This window comes from Bos indicus x Bos taurus, chromosome 3, assembly GCF_003369695.1.
Source record: "Bos indicus x Bos taurus breed Angus x Brahman F1 hybrid chromosome 3, Bos_hybrid_MaternalHap_v2.0, whole genome shotgun sequence".
Taxonomy (NCBI): Eukaryota; Metazoa; Chordata; class Mammalia; order Artiodactyla; family Bovidae; genus Bos; species Bos indicus x Bos taurus.
In genome coordinates, this window is record NC_040078.1 from 106,001,734 (window position 1) to 106,013,696 (window position 11,963).

The 11,963-nt window shown below is 44.1% G+C and overlaps 1 pseudogene; it reads left to right on the forward strand.

The window, feature by feature from the left end:
- The first annotated feature begins 7,335 nt into the window (after nt 1-7,335).
- LOC113890077 lies at nt 7,336-9,281 on the forward strand (annotated as a pseudogene).
- Nucleotides 9,282-11,963: the final 2,682 nt, after the last annotated feature.

Here is an 11,963-nt window from a genome sequence, read left to right on the forward strand (position 1 = left end):
ACTAATGATTTAGATTTTATCTTAAATCGTCATTATTTACAATTTACAATTACATCGAAAAAGCAAGAGAGTTCCAGAAAAAACATCTACTTCTGCTTCATTGACTATGCCAAAACCTTTGACTGTGTGGATCACAGCAAACTGAAAAATTCTTAAAGCGATGGAAATACCAGACCACCTGAGCTGCCTCCTGAGAAATCTGTATGTAGGTCAAGAAGCAACAGTTAGGAACCGGACAGGGAACAACAGACTGGTTCTAAATCGGGGAAGGAGTACGTCAAGGCTGTATATTGTCACCCTGCTTATTTAAATTTTATGTAGAGTACATCATGAGAAATGCTGGGCTGGATGAAACACAAGCCGGAATCAAGATTTCCAGGAGAAATATCAATAACCTCAGATATGCAGATGACAGCACCCTAATGGCAGAAAGTATAGAACTAAAAAGCCTCTTGATGAAAGTGAGAGAGGAGGGTGGAAAAAGTTGGCTTAAAACTCAATATTCAGAAAACTAAGATCATGACATCTGGTCCCATCAGTTCAGTTCAGTTGCTCAGTTGTGTCTGACTGTGACCCCATGGACTGCAGCACGCCAGGCCTCCCTGTCCATCACCAACTCCCAGAATTTACCCAAACTCATGTCCATCAAGTCAGTGATCCCATCACTTCAAGGCAAATAGATGGGTAAACAATGGAAACAGTGACAGACTTCATTTTGGGGGGCTCCAAAATCACTGCAGGTGGTGACTGCAGCCATTAAAAGACGCTTGTTCCTTGGAAGAAACATTATGACCAACCTAGATAGCATATTAAAAAGCAGAGACATTACTTTGCCAACAAAGGTCCATCTAGTCAAAGCTATGGTTTTTCCAGTAGTCACGTATGGATGTGAAAGTTGGACCATGAAGAAGACTGAGCACCAAAGAATTGATGCTTTTGAACTGTGGTGTTGGAGAAGACTCTTGAGAGTCCCTTGGACTACAAGGAGATCCAACCAGTCCATCCTAAAGCAAATCAGTCCTGAATATTCATTGGAAGGACTGATGCTGAAGCTGAAACTCCAATTCTTTGGCCCCCTGATGCAAAGAAATGACTCACTGGAAAAGACCCTGATGTGGGAAAGATTGAAGGCAGGAGGAGAAGGGGACGACAGAGGATGAGATGGTAGGATGGCATCACCAACTCGATGGACATGAGTTTGAGTAAGCTCCGGTAGTTGGTGATGGACAGCGAAGCCTGTAGTGCTGCAGTCCATGGGGTTGCAGAGTTGGACACAACTGAGCAACTGAACTGACTGACAGTTTTCCAGGATTTACATACATTGCAACTATTTCAATTTATGATGAAAACTGTTAGATGTTGTTCAGTCACTAAGTCGTGTCTGATTCTTTGCATCCCCATTGACCGCATCCCCTGGTGTGCTGTCCTTTCCTGTTCTTCACTATCTCCCATAGCTTGCTCAAATTCATGACCAGTGAGTCAGTGATGCTATCTAACCATCTTATCCTCTGCCGCGCTCTTTTGCCTTCAATCTTTCCCAGCATCAGGGTCTTTTCTAACGAGTCTGCTCTTCAAGGTTAGGTAGCCAAAGTGTTAGAACTTCAGCTTCAGCATCAGTCCTTCCAATGAATATTCAGGGTTGATTTCCTTTAGGATTGACTGATTTTATCTCCTTTCAGTCCAAGGGACTTTCAAGAGTATTCTCCAGCACCACAGTTGGAAAGCATCAATTGTTTGGTCGTCGGCCTTCTTTTAGAAGACAAATTAGATCTCAACTTAAAAATGAAAGGAGATAAACATTTTTCTCAAAATGCTCTCTTGGACTTTGATTGCTGTGTCCTCTTCAATCTTGTCTCCTCTCTGGGTCCATCCAGCCTGCTGCATTCAGTTCAGAGCCTCACAGAAGCCCCTGCCACCCAGACTGTGTGGCTAAGGGTACAGACGTAGGGTCACTGCTTGCATGCTAGGACTTCACAGCTATACCACATATTAATAACGTAAACCTCTGTGCATCATTTCCTTACCAGTAAAATGAGAATAATGGTATTTACCCCCTCATTTTGTGAGGATTAAATGAAGAAAATCATGTAAAGCTTTTAGTCATGTGTCTGGCCCTGAGTTAGTGCCCAATAAAGACTAACTACTAGCTCACCATACTTGGGAGAATCACACCTTAGTTGATCTGTCACCATTAGTCTGAGGAGACAGAGGATCAGAAAGCTGGTATGAGGTTTCTAAAAGTCAAACTGGAATTTAATCATTTATTTAACAAATATATGTCTACTAAGTACTAGACAGTGTTCTAGGTGCTGAGGATACTACAGTGAACCAAACAAAGCCCCTTCCTCTCCTGAAACTTAACTTTCTTAGTGGGCTGAAGTGGATGACCAGTTGATAGCTAAGAAGCACGTATACAGCAGTAAAAGCTGAGGATGTGATAAGTTCTATGAATAAAAAGTAGGGAAAGAAGGATGCAGTGTTGGGATGGGCACTATTTCATATTAGATGGTCAAGGAAAACCTCTCAGGTTCTTATGTAAAAGACTGGGTCACCAGTCTTTATGGTGGGTATTGAGCCAAAGAACACAACCAATGGGAATCCCCTGGCAGTCCAGTTGAAACTGTTCATGTCAGATTGAGACTTGAACCCTGGCAAAACCCATGGTCTTCCAACTAAGATCACACACCTGATTTCAGGACTTAGTGAAGCTCAAGTTCTTGATGTCTCATCACAGAAAGAATTCCTTGAGAGACAAACTGATAGGCAAGAAGTAGATTTATTAATATAGGAAGCTTGAAAGAGATGAAAGTGGGCAGGCGAGGGAGCTCTGCCCCAAGGATTAAGTGGGCTACAATTTTATAATCAAAGGAAAGTTTTGGAGTAGGAAAGACCCCCTTGTTTGAGTAGACATCAGGTTTACATCATTAGCTCCTCCTTCATATTGGGAAGACAGCGTCTGACCCTATGAGGTCAAACTAGGGTTGTCATAGTGCTTACTCAAATCAGTAGAAGGGTAGTGACATTTTTCTTTCACCTAATAACCTGGAGGCATATCTTGTGCTCTTATTGGCTTTATAGTTAAGCAAGACTACTTAGTTTCGTGACCTTGTTCTGATAGCTTTCTTGAGTGATCACTGACATACAGTGTTCTCCCAAAGTCCTAAAGGAAATCAACCCTGGATATTCACTGGACGTGGCTTCAATACTTTGACCCCTTGATGCAAAGAGCCAACTCATTGGAAAAGACCCTGATGTTGAAATGGAGCAGGACCATATGGTCCTTGACCCCACACCATGTCCTCTGCCTGCCTTTTGCCTGTGGAAAACTTTAGTCAAAAAATAAGTGTAATCAGAGAAGTGAGAAATGTGGAAACACGAAAACAAAGGAGACTAATAATAATGTAGTCATTAAGCATAGTCAAGGACCTTTAGTTCTTTCTCAAGAGCTATAGATAATGTTCTGAGCCATATCCTGTGAGCTGTCTTACAGATACCAAAACACCAGGTGGAGAAGTTAACTACATGCTGACCAGACTGTACCCAGGACTTGAGCTGCCACAGTTCTGAGAACTGACCTCAAAGAAATGGGAACAAATGCACCCTAAAATTGAAGATTTAACTATTCCTAAAACAACCAAGATGATGCTGGTCAGACCACTGGTGACCAACTGAACATGACTGTTAGAGATGACTGTGCTGTTTCTGCATGTAACCCACTGCCCCCCAACTCACTCTATTTATAAAAACTCTCACCACTTCCTTATTGGCAGGAAGCTGGGGGGAATTGGCCTTTGGACAGATGTCTGCCACCCTACCCCCACCCCCCCCACACACGGTTGCCGGCATCTGAAATAAAGCAAACTTAACTTTCCACCAACCTGGTCTGCTTATTGGCTTTTGAGCACTGAGCAGCTGGACCCCCCCACACACACCTTTGGGTAACAGTGCTGGGAAATATTGAAGGCAGAGGGAGAAGGCGGTTACAGAGGATGAGATGGTTAGATAGCATCACCAACTCACCGGACATGAATTTGGGCAAACTGTAGGAGAGAGTGAAGGACAAGGAAGCCTGGTGTGCTGCAATCCATGGGGGTCACAAAGAGTTGGATATGACTTAGAAACTGGAACTTTCACAGCTACCTGTATAACTATTCTATTCCTATTCCCAGGTGGCACTAGTGGTAAAGAATCCATCTGCCAGTGCAGGAGACTTAAGAGACGCAGGTTCAATCCCTGGGTGAGAAAGATCCCCTAGTGGAGGACATGGCAACCCACTCCAGTATTCTTTTATTTGTTTGTTTTTACCAGACATCCTGGAATGTGAAGTCAAGTGGGCCTTAGAAAGCATCACTACAAACAAAGCTAGTGGAGGTGATGGAATTCCAGTTGAGCTATTCCAAATCCTGAAAGATGATGCTGTGAAAGTGCTGCACTCAAGATGCCAGCAAATTTGGAAAACTCAGCAGTGGCCACAGGACTGGAAAAGGTCAGTTTTCTTTCCAATCCCAAAGAAAGGCAATGCCAAAGGCAATGCTCAAACTACCACACAGTTGCACTCATCTCACACGCTAGTAAAGTAATGCTCAAAATTCTCCAAGCCAGGCTTCAGCAGTACGTGAACCGTGAACTTCCAGATGTTCAAGCTGATTTTAGAAAAGGCAGAGGAACCAGAGATCAAATTGCCAACATCTGCTCGATCATGGAAAAAGCAAAAGAGTTTCAGAAAAACATCTATTTCTGCTTTATTGACTATGCCAAAGCCTTTGACTGTGTGGATCACAATAAACTGTGGAAAATTTTGAAAGAGATGGGAATACCAGACCTCCTGACCTGCCTCTTGATAAACCTATATGCAGGTCAGGAAGCAAAAGTTAGAACTGGACATGGAACAACAGACTGGTTCCAAATAGGAAAAGGAGTACGTCAAGGCTGTATATTGTCACCGTACTTATTTAACTTCTATGCAGAGTACATCATGAGAAACACTGGGCTGGAAGAAGCACAACCTGGAATCAAGATTGCCGGGAGAAATATCAATAACCTCAGATATGCAGATGACACCACTCTTATGGCAGAAAGTGAAGAGGAACTCAAAAGCCTCTTGATGAAAGTGAAAGTGGAGAGTGAAAAAGTTGGCTTAAAGCTCAACATTCAGAAAATGAAGATCATGGCATCTGGTCCCATCACTTCATGGGAAATAGATGAGTAAACAGTGGAAACAGTGTCAGACTTTATTTTTTGGGGCTCCAAAATCACTACGGATGGTGACTGCAGCCATGAAATTAAAAGACGCTTACTCCTTGGAAGAAAAGTTATGACCAACCTAGATAGCATATTCAAAAGCAGAGACATTACTTTGCCAACAAAGGTTCGTCTAGTCAAGGTTATGGTTTTTCCTGTGGTCATGTATGGATGTGAGAGTTGGACTGTGAAGAAAGCTGAGCGCCGAAGAATTGATGCTTTTGAACTGTGGTGTTGGAGAAGACTCTTGAGAGTCCCTTGGACTGCAAGGAGATCCAACCAGTCCATTCTGAAGGACATCAGCCCTGGGATTTCTTTGGAAGGAATGATGCTAAAGCTGAAACTCCAATACTTTGGCCACCTCATGTGAAGAGTTGACTCATTGGAAAAGACTCTGATGCTGGGAGGGATTGGGGGCAGGAGGAGAAGGGGATGACAGAGGATGAGATGGCTGGATGGCATCGCTGACTCGATGGACGTGAGTCTGAGTGAACTCTGGGAGTTGGTGATGGACAGGGAGGCCTGGCGTGCTGTGAATCATGGGGTCGCAAAGAGTCAGACATGACTGACTGACTGAACTGAACTGAAATGAGTCTTGCCTGGAAAATCCGATGGATAGAGGAGCCTAGCGGGCTTCACTGTATAAGTTTGAAAAGAGGCAGACACGACTGAAGTGACTTATCACACACATTCCTATCACAGTGGTTAGGACTCTTTGCTTTCACTGCTGAGGACCCAGGTTCAGTCCCTAGTCAGAGAACTAAGATCTTGCAAGCCATATGGTGCAGCCAAAAACAAAAACAACAAAAAAGACACAAGCAAGCCAAAGAGTGGGAGAAGGTATGATTTATTTCTTACAGCAAGTAAGGAGGACACCATGGATTTTTCCCTACAGCAGTATCTCCCCAAACAGCAAAACTGGGGAAGTTCTGAACTGTGGGAACATGCATATTCATGAAGGGGCTCAAGCTAAAGAGAATTCAGCATAGAATTGGGGCAAAGCTTGCCAGAACCCAAGCTTTAGTTGATTGAGGGTCAAAACAGGTCAACATTATCATTCCTTAGTTTCCAACCAGTTTGGGATCTTTACATGTATTGACAGTTACCATCCTCCACCTGGGTGGAAACCTTGTGTGTTAGTTGCTCAATTGTGTCCAACTCTTTGCCATCCCATAGACTATAGCCCACCAGGCTCCTCTATCCATGAACTTCTCCAGGCAAGAATACAGGAGTGGGTAGCCATTACCTTCTCCAGGGGATCTTATCAGCTCAGGGATCAAACCCAGCTGTCCTGCATTGCAGGCAGATTCTTTACCATCTGATCCACAAGGGAAGCCACTAAGGTGGAGACCTCAGTGCCTGAAGAACAGCTCAAAGATATAGATCAGATTGTTAAAAGGCTCTGTTTTAGCACTCAACAATTGCTTCTTGTGGAGAAGGCGATGGCACCCCACTCCAGTACTCTTGCCTGGAAAATCCCATGGGCGGAGGAGCCTGGTAGGCTGTAGTCCATGGGGTCGCTAGGGTCGGACACGAATGAGCAACTTCACTTTCACTTTTCACTTTCATGCACTGGAGAAGGAAATGGCAACCCACTCCAGTGTTCTTGCCTGGAGAATCCCAGGGACGGGGGAGCCGGGTGAGCTGCCGTTTATGGGATCGCACAGAGTCGGACACGACTGAAGTGACTTAGCAGCAGCAGCAGCAGCAGCACTGTTTCTTGGCTGCTTTTCCTTTGTTCCTGCCTTCTTTTGTTCCCTTGTTGTTGCTGTTCAGTCGCTAAGTCCTGTCCCACTCTTTGTGACCCCATGAACTGCAGCATGTCAGGCTTCCCTGTCCTTCACTATTTCCCAGAGTTTGTTCAAACTCATGTCCATTGAGTCAGTGATGCCACCCAACCATCTAATCCTCTGTCACCCCCTTCTCTTGCCCTCAATCTTTCCCATCATCAGGGTCTTTTCCACTGAGTTGACTCTTTGCATCAGGTGGCCAAAGTATTGGAGCTTCAGCTTCAGCATCAGTCCTTCCAGTGAATATTCAGGGTTGATTTGCTTTAGGATAGACTAGTTTCATCTCCTTGCTGTCCAAGGGACTCTCAAATTCAAGGGACTCTCCACAGTTCAAAAGCGTTATTAATTGGCGTTTTGCCTTCTTTATGGTCCAGATCTGACATCGGAACATGATTTAAGCTCATTAATTACCAAGACCTGTTCAAGGGCAACCATTTTGGCCAGGCTTAGATCACAAAATGGCTTAGGCCAAAAATAGATTCTCTTATGTCAAGAAAGCCATGCCTGGTTCTTTTTCTCTGAGGGCCCCATATGTTATCTGTTTACAAGATTAGCTGACATTTGAGTACAGACAGACCCAAAGAAAGTAAGAGAAAAACTGTGGGGCTGGGATAAGTGTGCCATGCACAGTGAACAGCAAGAGCAAAAAGGCCTTGAGGTCTGACAATGTTTAGCATATTTGAGAAGGAAGAGACTGGGGAAAGAATGGGAAAAGTAAGAAGGAGCGGGGAGTGTGCGGTCATGCCATAATGCATAGGCTTTTACTTAAGAATTTGACCTTTACGCAGAAGGAAATAATAAGCCATTAAAAAGTTTTGATAAAAGGAGTAATATGATGTTTTCAGCTACTCTGTAAAGAATAAATTGAAAGGGGACAAAGATGAAAGTAGGGAGTCCAGTTAGGAGCTCAATTCATAGAAGATCCAGGTGAGAAATGTTTGTGCCTGGGACTTGGTTGGTAGGGGTGTAGCTCTAGAGAAGTGAATCATGGAAAGTGAGTAATAACTTGTTCCTCTTTGCAGAAAAATAGTATTGATAGATGGGCTGGAGAGCTCCATGAGGCAGCCCCTATTCATCCTTTGTAACTTTAGCCCTGACCTGGCACAAGAAAGGGGCTCCATAAATGTCAATTCATCAGTGAAAAAAAATACATTTTTTTTTTGGCCGCTGCAGCTGCAGCCATGAGTATGCTTAGACTTCAGGAGAGGCTTGCCTCCAGAGTCCTCTTTTGTGGCAAAAAGAAGGTCTGGCTGGACCCCAGTGAGACTAATGAAATCGCCAATGCCAACTCCCATCAGCAGATGTGGAAGCTGATCAAAGATGGGCTGATCATGGGGAAGCCTGTGACTGTCCATTCCTGGGGTTGATGCCGGAAAAACACCTTGGCTTGCCGGAAGGGCAGGCATATAGGCATAGGTAAGCAAAAGGGTACTGAAAGTGAAGTCACTCAGTCGTATCCAACTCTGCAACCCCATGGACTGTAGCCTACCAGGCTCCTCCATCCATGGGATTTTCCAGGCAAGAGTTCTGGAGTGGGTTGTCATTTCCTTCTCCAGGGAATCTTCCTGACCCAGGGATCAAACCCCGGTCTCCTGCATTGTAGGCAGACACTTTACCCTCTGAGCCAGAATGGGAAGAATGCTCAAATACCCGAGAAGCTAACCTGGATAAGGAGGATGATAATTCTGTGCCAGCTGCTCAGCTGATACTATGAATCCAAGAAGATTAACCACCACATATATCACAGCCTGTACCTGAAGGTGAAGGATAACGTGTTCATAAACAAGCAGATCCCCATGGAACATATCCACAAGCTGAAGGCAGGTAAGACTCAAAAGAAACTTCTGGTGAACCAGGCTGAGGCCTGCAGGTCTAAGACCAAGGAAGCCCGCAAGCACCATGAAGAGCATCTCCAGACCAAAAAGGAGGAGGTCATCAAGACTCTGTCCAAGAAGGAAGAGACCAAGAAATAAAGTTCTCCCCTTCTTCTCTGTACAGTGGCCTCAGCAACTGCATAGATCACTCAATCAATAAAAAACAAGCCTTCATCTACCAAAAAAAAAAATAGATGGGCTGGCCTGTGTGGAGACTGACATGGAAGCCTCAAAACAGGCTGTTGTCTGGGTTTTGCCAAAGAAGAGAGACTGAATTTGGTGAGTAAGGATTCTCCTCCTTAGAGTGGTGGCCACCAGTATAAGGCAGTTCATGTACCCCATCTAACCTGAATGGTAAAGTAGCTCTCAAACCTTTTCTCTATTTTTGTCTTGATTCTCTGCTTGCCAAGCATCCAAGATGTCTTGATTGATGTATTTGACATAAGTGATTTGATCTCAAGAAAAGAATGACCCTCCCCCACTAGGAATGAGTATTTGGTATCAATCTCTTATGATTGTGGTGTGAATCACCTATCTTTTCGGGAACTGAGAGCCAGGAACAAGGTGACCCCCATCAGTTTCTTTTGCATCTAGCTCATTGTATCCTCTGTCTCCCGCACAGACTACCAAATGTATGTTACTCCCCTGTTTAAAAACCTATACTGGGCCATTTCCAAGAGTAATGGTATGAAATTTAAGGCCCTTCATTACCTGACATTGAAATGGTACACCTCTGATTGGAACTTGAATCCATGGTCTTTTCATTAGAATCACTCACCTGGTGTCTGGACTTACTGAGGATCAGGTTCTTTGTGTCTCAGAGCAGAAAGAATTCAGTGAAAGGCAAAGTGATAGGTAAGAAATGGATTTGTTTAGAGAGAAGCATGCCCCACAGACAGTGATTGGGCCATCTCAGAAAGCAAGAGACCCTGAAATATGACATGGTTATTTTTTATGGGCTGGGTAATTTCATAGGCTCATGAGTGGGAGAATTATTCCAATTATTTGGGGAAAGGGGTGGGGAGTTCCAGGAATTGGGCCAATACCCACTTTGTGATCTTTGATGGTCAGTCTCAGACCTCTCATGATGCCTGTGGGTGTTCATGTAGCTTTCTGATGTGTTAAAATGAGTGTATACTGAGGCACCAGGTCTAGCGCAAGTCGACTTGTCTATCATCTTGGACCTATTTGGGTCTAATCAGTTTATGTCATGTCCTCGGGACATTCTTTTAAAGTTTGTGCCCTGTTTCAACATCACTCTGCTCTTCTGGGTCCTTCTTTTGATCTAGCCCAGAGCTGTAACCAGGAAAACGGATTTTGCAGTAAGGTGCTGAAAATTAGCACAAAAATTGAGACACTGACTTTAAAAGATTGATTGGCACTCCTTCAGCAGCACAATTAAAAACCTTCCCACCTACACTGTCAGATAATGTACGTTATTGATAACCCCCATCTGTTCTGTTCACGAATTAAAGCTGATTTGAGGATGAGGTTAGTGTGTCCTTGCCTGAAGCCAAAATCCTTCATGGTAGCTCTGGAAATAGCCAGTTCTCAGTCATCCTGAAATTCTCTTTGTCCTCCAGGTCAGCCACCCTCTTTCGTCTATGGCTGTGTGATAACCCCACCAGTAGGAATACTTTCCATGTCATTGTCTGCCTATGTAACCCTTTATGGGATAGCTCAATGTTGCTTTCTCTGCAAAGCCTTTCCTGGCCCCCACCCTGTATTCACTAGCCAACTTTTGCATGGTCTCATCTTTATTCAGCAGTTACATTTTAATTCCTGTGCACTAGACAAAAGTTATGATCAGAATTACCTGCAGAAATTCCTTAGGAAGATGCCACTTGGGAGACTGCTATATTGTCTCCTGTGGAACAAGGCAGCCAGTTTTTCTCGAGTATGGCAACAAATCACTGTTTATTTGCACATAAAATATTTCATTTAGGTGTCAAAGTGTTTCAATGACTGTAATCACACTTGTGGCAAAAAGCACACACAAAAGCTATGACAAACATAGACAGAGACATCACCTTGCCGACAAAGGTACACAGTCAAAGCTGTGGTTTTTCCAGTAGTCGCGTACAGATGTGAGAGTTGGTCCAGAAAGAAGGCTGAGTGCCCAAGAATCGATACTTTTGAATTATGGTCCTAGAGAAGACTCTTGAGAGTCCCTTGGACATCAAGGAGATCAAACTAGTTAATCCTAAAGGAAATCAAGCCTGAATATTCTTTGGAAGGACTGATGCGGAAGCGCCAATACTCTGGTTGCCTGATGTGAAAAATCCTAATGCTGGGAAAGATTGAGGGCAGGATAAGAAGGAGGAGACAGAGGATGAGATGGTTGGATGGCATCATTGATTCAATGGACATGAGTTTGAACAAACTCCAGGAGATAGTGAAGGACAGGGAAGCCTGGCATGCTGGGATCCATGGGGTCTCAAAGATTAGTGTACATGGGGTCTCCAAGAGTTGGACACATCTAAGTCACTGAACAAAAAACAAAGTTTGTGGAATCTGAGACTCACTGTGAGGACCACCTGCCACCATCTCTCCAGGAAGCTATCTGTCTAATCAGGGGGACACACTCATTGAGTGGAACAGCAGGTAGGTGCCTCCTTCCCTTCTTCCCTCCCTGCTAAGCCAAGATTCACATGTGGAAAATTCACATAAGTCGACATGATATGACCTTGTTCAGTATTATCTTTTTTTTTTTTTTTTTTTGACCACACGGCTTGCAGGATCTTAGTACCTCAACCAGGGATCTGATGCCGAAACCTCAGCCTCTCTGTACACTGGTGCCTAATTGAATCTGGAAAACAGAGATTTGGGTGAAGCAGAAAAGGATAGCTTTATTGCTTTGCCAGACGAAGAGGGACACAGTAGGCTAATGCCCTCAAAATCATGTGTCCCACTTGGGGAAGATAGCAAGAAGTTTTATAGTATTGTTCAAAGATGGCATGATCAATTCCTGGACATTCTTCTGATGGGTTGGTGGTGAGTAAGTTGGAGTCAGCAACAACAACCTTCAGGTCCGACTGGTGTGGGGTCTCCATGCTAT